At 49.9% G+C, this 7,899-nt stretch overlaps 1 non-coding gene across 1 annotated transcript; it reads left to right on the forward strand.

The window, feature by feature from the left end:
* The first annotated feature begins 755 nt into the window (after window positions 1-755).
* On the forward strand, window positions 756-946 carry LOC126002895 (U2 spliceosomal RNA). Its single transcript, XR_007493495.1, has one exon. It is a non-coding gene; the product is annotated as a U2 spliceosomal RNA (small nuclear RNA).
* Window positions 947-7,899: the final 6,953 nt, after the last annotated feature.

The following is a 7,899-nucleotide window of genomic DNA, read 5'->3' on the forward strand; positions in this document are numbered from 1 at the left end:
GAGCAGTGCAGTGTCCCAGGACAGCCCAATGCATGTTTTGGGGAGTGAGGTACACCAGGACCGGAAGCTGCGAGGACAAAACACAGTTCATGAAAATCAGGCTCCAGTCACATCATAAGTGAGTGCAGCCTGGGGGGGACTTCACTCCACAAGGTGATGGTGGCAGCTGACTGGGTTTTGCACTGGGTGGATCATATTTCTATTCCCCACCATCCAGGAGATCGCCCACTATCCAGCTCTTGAAGCTCCCAGGTCATGCTGACTCCTGGGTGGGCAAGACGTGAGCAAGGCTCAGTGCAACCCAGCAAAGCCTTCCTGGCCTGGCCCCACTGTCCCTGCTTGCTGGGACCTCATGAGCTGACAGTAGGTGGGTTGTGGGTATGAATTTGGAAATGTGGGTGTGAGTTCGGAGTCGTGGATGTGAGTTCAGGCCATGGCTGTGAGTTCAGACCCTGGGTGTAAGTTCAAGGCCAGGGATGTGAGTTCAGGCTATGGGTGTGAGTTCAGGACAAGGAGGGGTGTGAGTTCGGGGCCAGGGGTGTGATTTCATAACATGGGGTGTGAGTTTGGGCTGTAGGTGTGAGTTAAGGGTCATGGTTTTGAATTCAGGGCCATGAGTATGATTTGTGGCCTTCCAGGGGCTGGCATAGGCCACACCAGACAAGTTTCTCCAACACCAGGCACCGGCACAGCGGGCCCACCACCCTGCCATCTTTCATGCTACCATCTTTTCAAAAATTTTAATAATATATCTCATCGCTTCTCGGCCTTTTGGCTAAGATCAAGTGTAGTATCTGTTCTTATCAGTTTAATATCTGATACGTCGTCTATCCGACGACAATATATTAAATGGATTTTTGGCACTAGGAACTGGAATAGGAGCTTGCTCCGTCCATTCCACGCATCGACCTGGTATTGCAGTACCTCCAGGAACGGTGCAAAAAAAAAATGTATCTCAAGTTTACATATATAATATTTAGAACAAAGCCCCTTCAATAAAGATTCTCTATTTTTTGTTGGCTTATTTTGGGGCCACTCCCAGCAGCGCTTGGGACTTACTCCTGGCTCTGCACTCAGGAATCACTTCTGGAAGGACTCCGGAGACTGTATGGGGTGCCGGGGATGGAATCTGGGTGGTCCATGTGCAACTGTACTATAGCTCCCACCCCATATGTGTACCTCTTAAGAGGCAAACATGAATAAAGATGTTTAAAAAAAAACAACGTCATTTTCTGCACAGAAAGGAACATTCCCACCCTGCTTGTAGGCAGATCTGCAGGTGTGCCCGATCCTCACAGCCCGGCGAGTCTCCAATCATCGTTGTTTTGCTGACTCAGTGGAACCGGGCTCATTTAAAGGCCATTATTCATGCAGATTCTATAATCTATAGCTCGGAGATCAATGAATTCCCAGCGTGGCAAAGATGGAGGCGCCTGTCAGGCTGGGAATAGAAGAACATTGTGGGCTGCGACCTCCATGAAACCATAAACTTGCCCAAGTGCCAGGGACGCTGGTCTGCGGGTGGACCACAGTGACCCAGAGAGTCAGAAGTAGAATAGGAAGTGGTTGACACCCCCTGACTGTCACCTGACTGTCCCTGACTACCCTCTCACCATCCCCGGTACCCTCACCACCCCTGACCATCAAGTTAAAAAGCATATTTTGGTGGTGGTTTGTTTTTGGTTTTTGTTTTTTTGTTTTTTGGGTTTTTTTTTGTTTTTTTGTTTTTTTGTTTTGTTTTTTTTTTTTGTTTTTTTTTTGGTCACATTCAGTAGTGCTCAGAGGTTACTCCTGGCTCTGCACTTAGAAAATGCTCCTGGCAGGGCCGGAGAGATAGCATGGAGGTAAGGCGTTTGCCTTGCATGCAGAAGGATGGTGATTCTAATCCTGGCATCCCATATGGTCCCCTGAGCCTGCCAGGGGCTATTTCTGAGTGTAGAGCCAGGAGTAGCCCCTGAGTGCTGCCAGGTGTGACCCAAAAAAAAAAATCACTCCTGGCTCAGGGGATCATATATGGGGAATTGAAGCCACATCCATCCTGGGTCAGCTGCATGCAAGCAAATATCCTAATGCTGTGCTACCACTCTGGCCCCAAGTTAAAATGCTTAATGGTCTTATCAAGGGCCATATATGGGATAAGCACAAAGTAGCCCCTAAGATGGCCACTGCTTTTCCTGCACAAACACCCTCAGTCCCCCTACAACTGACCCTCCTGGGGGCCAGAGGAAAGGAAAGGGGTTGCGGGGCTCTCAGCATGGCAGATAGACTCAGCCTCAATGTGGATATTCTGCAAAACCAGCATAATCATTTACAACCTGGCGGGAACTTTTCGCTTTGCTGACAAATTTCTCAGCAGACACATTCCCCTCCTTCCTCTTTTCATGAGGAGCCGAAATATTTGTGCCCATTTTTCTCTATGTCCACCAACCTCCTCTCCAGAATCCCAGAGGACCCGGGTCTGTCTCGGGAACATTACGAAAAGCGATTTCCCAGTTAAATATTTCATTGAAATCATCTTGTCCTGCCAGAGACTGGGAAAAATCTGCCATCGATCAAGGGCTACGTCTCCCATGCTCTCACTTGCCCACGCTCCGGGCTTCCCACCTCGAAGGTGTATTTATGTGTCTTGCTGGGGTTTCATCTCCATCTCCCGGGCACATGATTTCAGAGCGGCAGGTTCTGAGCTCAGTGCTTTCTGCACTGAGGACCTGGTTGTTGTGGAGAACCATGGGTATGCAATAGGCCGCAGGGCTTTGGGCAGTGGGGTCAGCAGGGGGCTGCTGGACTCCCAAAACACTTGAACCCAACAACCCAGAGATACCCCAATGGCTGATATTCTCCTAGGTGAGACAGTGTGTCGGCTCCCAGGATCTCAGGGCTCCAGGCGCCCCAGTATGGGGGCAATCCGCCCTCTTCCCAGGCTCATATGATGCAAGGATCATGCATGACTTACCTGGAATCTGCATTGTGGGGCACAATCATGTCTTCAAGGAATCTCACCTCAGAGATGCAGGATTTGGGAAGAGAGCAGGACTCTCTTGGGGGACCCTGATGCTGTAAGGGGGTCACAGTGGCAGGAGAAAGGGTTGGACCAAGACATCGACACTGTGAATCCTGGAACAGAAGGGACTCCATTTTGTTGACCCAAAGTTAAGTTTCTATTGAAGACCAATAAGGTCAAGTTTCCATTCAAAGGCCAAGTCTCTATCCCAACAAGAATGACGCTGAGCCCAAGGCCCTAGAAACCGCAATATGTCACCCTAGACATCTGGCAATAAAAGGACATGATGGAAGCCCCTAGAAACCCCCTAGACAACAACCAATCAACTTCGAGGTCAAGACTTTCTGCTTCTTGCCCTATAGAACCTGGACCATGACCCCCTGGGCAGGGTCACTCTCTACAGGAGGTGGCCCTGGCCAGCCAGTTTGTGGCATGTTGGTTGATGGAATAAAGCTTTGTTTTACTTTATTTTTATTGTGTGGCCTTGTTCTTCAACTTGGACTCTAACAGCACCATGGATCTGGGTTTGGGGGGGGCAGTAAATGGTAATGACATTCAGAAAGATGTCACCTTAGAGATTAACCTAAATTTGGATCCTGTTCCCGAAATCCCTGAAGGGGATGGGTTGTTCTCTCTCTCTCTCTCTCTCTCTCTCTCTCTCTCTCTCTCTCTCTCTCTCTCTCTCTCTCTCTCTCTCTCTCTCTCTCAATCTCTCTCTCAATCTCTCTCTTTCTCTCTCTCTCTCTCTCACACACACACACACACATACACGCACACACACATTCACACACTCACATACTATACACACACATGTCTCCTTTCATCCCTTGGTCCCCCCAAGTGCTTCCTACAATAGACACAACAAATGCCCAAGTCACCATCCCGATCAATGCCAACCTTGGGGTGCTAGACCTCAAACACTCTGCCACCACGCTTGCAGGAAGAACTGATCTTCTCGACCACACTGCCTGGCCTGTCTGTGCCAGGCACCTTAAGGGGCCAGGATCACTGTTCTGTGATTAAGAGGCCAGAGATGCTGAGGAAAGAAGCCCGAGGCTGCGGGCTTGGGTGGTTATCGGGGCCGCTGTCCCTGCTGCCAGCACCGGCACTCTGCACCTCAGCACACACAGCTAGAACCATAAACTGAGTGTCCCCAAATCCTCTCCTGCCTCACTCTAGGAAAGCACTGCTCTACTTCAGCCATGGTTTGGTTGAATGAAATTAAGCTCCCTACTCACCTTGGCCTCTAGGAAAAATCCAATAACATCTCAGGCTACTGCTCCCCGAAACCCTGAACCCTATAAGAGGTGCCACTGAGAGAAAAAGTCCAGGGGCCTGGGGCCCTCAAGGCCTGTCTACGTCTGAAGAATGGGCTGAGTCTCCTCATGGACTCTCCATCCTGCACCTTCTATTTGGTGACCCCCGAGAGCTTTGAGAGGAGACACTGACTGACTCCCAGCCTCGGACATAACTAAAAAGGGAGGAGTGAGGGAGTGAGAGAGGGTGGACAGATAGGGAGTGAGAAGGGGGCACAGGAAAGAGGGAGCAGGAGGAGCAGAGGGGGCCAGACAGCAGCGAGGCCAGTGAAGCAGTGTCCAGGACAGACACGAAGAGAGAGAGAGGGATGGTACATGAGAAGGAATAGCCAGACACTGACACCATGGACAAATAGATGAACAGGCCAATGGGGCAGTCAGGAAACAGATGACAGAGAAGATGGACCTTCAGCCTGGGGTCCCATATGGTCCCCCAAGCCAGGAACAATTTCTGAGCTCATAGCCAGAGGTAACCCGAGCATCCGGGTGTGGCACAAAAACAAAACAAAACAAAAAGTCATTTAGGACATTTAGACATTCATGAAACATTCAAAATATGGATAAAAAAGATAGTCAGATCGAAATCCACCAAGAAGCACTCCGGGATCTAGAGTGGATCCAGCAAACACGCTCATGATCAGCAAGTAAGAAGGAAGGACATACATGCAGACAGACAGGCAGACATGGCATCTCACAAAATGGGAAGGGATGAGAGAGTTGTAGAAACACAGATGTGTCGATCATACGTCAGTTCACACTTGCACATTACCGATACCCATCTCACTTGTGAACCATTTCCAAGAGCTAATCACCAAAAATTACTTAAGTGTAAATGCAGATCCGAAGCGCCATTCTAAGAAGTTAAAAAGAAAACACACCTTTAAACTTAAGGAGAATTCCACCCACCTATTTAAAAATCAAATTACTGAAAATCAGTGCTAGAGAGGAAAAAAAAAATCAGAGTCGCAGAGAAAGAAATTAAAAAAAAAAAAGAAATAAAAATACTGGGTGCAAGGAGAGAAAGAAAGAACTCCCAAACCCAATAAATCCTTAATGTGTAGCAAAAAAAAACAAAAAACAAAACTTTTTCTCAAAATAATTAGACTCGGATTCTCATAATCATTTGTATTCACAGAAGAATCTAGAAAGGGTAAGTCATGAGGCCGGAGCAGATTCTCGGTTCCTAAGGGGGGTCTGAGGTGCGGGTGAAGGTGGGGAGAGGCCCCCAGGGAAGCATCTGTGTCAGGGCTGATGTTTGTCCCAGCCCCCCAGAACAACAACGCTTCCCAAAATAACTCCGAGTGTTCAGGCATTTCCGTGAAAAAATGATCGAGTACTTTCTGTGCCACCGAGGGGGCTGACACAGCAGTGCCCCCCTCCTTTCCTGCAGCGCCTGCTTTTCTGTCATTGAGATGGAGGCCCCCGGTGGTGGAGGGGGCAGTAGAGAGGACAGTGAAGGGAGCGCCAGGCAGCTAGGTATCCCCCCATCTTAGCTGCAGGAGGGAGAAGGAGGGGGACCAGGTGCAGCTAAACCTATCCGTGAAGGACTGGAACGCCGTTACCTTCTTTTCTCGGTCACCAACTAGCCACCACTTTGTTCCGAAAGAGCATCAGTTCATTAAGATCCATCAGGAGAGAAAGCCTGCTGTTCGGTTATTAGAATTCCCAGGGCCTGATCAGCTGCTTAGGAACTGTGGTTCAAGAATAAAACCCACAGGGAAGAAACAGCTAGATGGAAATGAATCGTTTTCTTTGCAGCTGTTTTCACTTAAGTCCAGACTCACCGTTTCCTCACCTGAGTCGTTCTGGAGATAAGCGAGTTTATCTCTCAGCGTGACTTGAATTCGGGTAGAGAAGCAAGTTCACATGCAAACTAAGAGCCAACCCCTTTGAACCTCTCCTGTTTTCAGGGAAATTCCCATTTCACACAAGTGCTCCTCTGAGCCGTACCTATGCTAAATAAAAGGAAGAAAAGGGGGGGTTGCATGGAGAGATAGCATAGCAGTAAGGCATTTGCCTTGCACGCAGCCGATCCAGGATAGATGGTAGTTCGAACCTTGGCATGCCATATGATCCCCCTGCATGCCAGGAGTGATTTCTGAGTGTGGAGCCTGGTGTAAACCCTAGTGCCACTGAGTGTGACTCCAAAATGGAAAAGAAGGAAGGAGGGAAGGGAGGGAGGAAGGAAAAGAAGGAGGAAGGAAGGAAGGAAGGAAGGAAGGAAGGAAGGAAGGAAGGAAGGAAGGAAGGAAGGAAGGAAGGAAGGAAGGAAGGAAGGAAGGAAGGAAGGAAGGAAGGAAGGAAGGAAGGAAGGAAGGAAGAAGAGTGGGAGGGTGGGAGGGAGGAAGGAAAATAACAAAAAAAATTCTGACAAACTCAGATTGCAAAAAAGAACCTGTCGTCTGACCGATTGCCAACAAGAATGTTAATATACAAAAGCTGGGGGCACTAAAAGGGGCCGTTTCTGAGTTCCAAGATGACCCAGGAGGCAAGCTTAAGGCAAGTCCCCAAAGACCCCTCTGCTCGAAGCACTGGTGCTGGAGGGGGTTCTGTGGGGGAGACAGAGGGACAGAGATGGAGACCCCGAGGTAAGGAGGAGGAAGAGGGGACCACTAATAGTCTGTTATTGTCTCATGCACCCTATTGGTCAACATACAGAGCCTTCTTTGCATTTGTTCCCTGGTTGGTCTGCTCCAGGATGCATCATTTGCATAGAGTTGCCGCCTCCCAACTGAGGGAACTCGCATCCCCATGGGTACAGCTCAGGCAGGAGGGCTGGTCGGCCACATGCCCCAGGAGCCCTAAAATGGCCTCCAGAGACACCCTCCGAATCTCACTCCCACACCCCAAGAAAGCAGATAAAGGACAACTCTCTCAGCACAGAGCAGCTACAGGAGAGTGAGCCTGTAAGAAAGGGGTCCTGGATGGCTGTCCAGTTCTGATTCTGATTCTTGTCCAATTCCTGCCCAGGCCATGCAGGGAGGACGGTACCACATGTCCATGATGGGGAGCAGTCTGGAGAAATTTCAGGGGCCTCAGGGGTGTGTTCTGGTTGCACGATCAGAGCAGCTAGATACCCTGTTGATGCAGTCTGTATCATGTTTGCAGGAGGCTCAGTTATATCCCGGTACCACATCTAACTAGAGCACTGCCCAGCAGGAGCAACCCGCGCCGACATGTATGCCCACCCCCCAAGCTTAAAGAATTGCACTGGGGAAAATGTACAGTGCTCATGAAAACAGTGACACACGGCATCTGGGGCCACCAGGGAGGGCAGGGCCAGGGGCCTTGGGGATGTGTGTGTGTGCGCATATGTCTGGGGACAGTTGTGCAGGCCCCTTGGATCCAGATGTTCAGGGATTCAGGGACCTTGGGGACAGCTGTGCTGGGGTGGCCCAGAGGGTTGGGGGAGGGGACCACAGGGCAGGTGAGGCCACAGTCGGTCTGCGCGCGCCATCTAGTGACAACCCCAGGAAGTTCTCCCAGTCTTCCCTTTGCCACACCCCCCCCCCCCAAAAAAAAAAAAAGAAATTCCAGGGCGTCCAAGAACCTTTGTCCTTTCGTCCAAGAGAAGTTGCTGGG

This window comes from Suncus etruscus, chromosome 2 (assembly GCF_024139225.1).
Source record: "Suncus etruscus isolate mSunEtr1 chromosome 2, mSunEtr1.pri.cur, whole genome shotgun sequence".
Taxonomy (NCBI): domain Eukaryota; kingdom Metazoa; phylum Chordata; class Mammalia; order Eulipotyphla; family Soricidae; genus Suncus; species Suncus etruscus.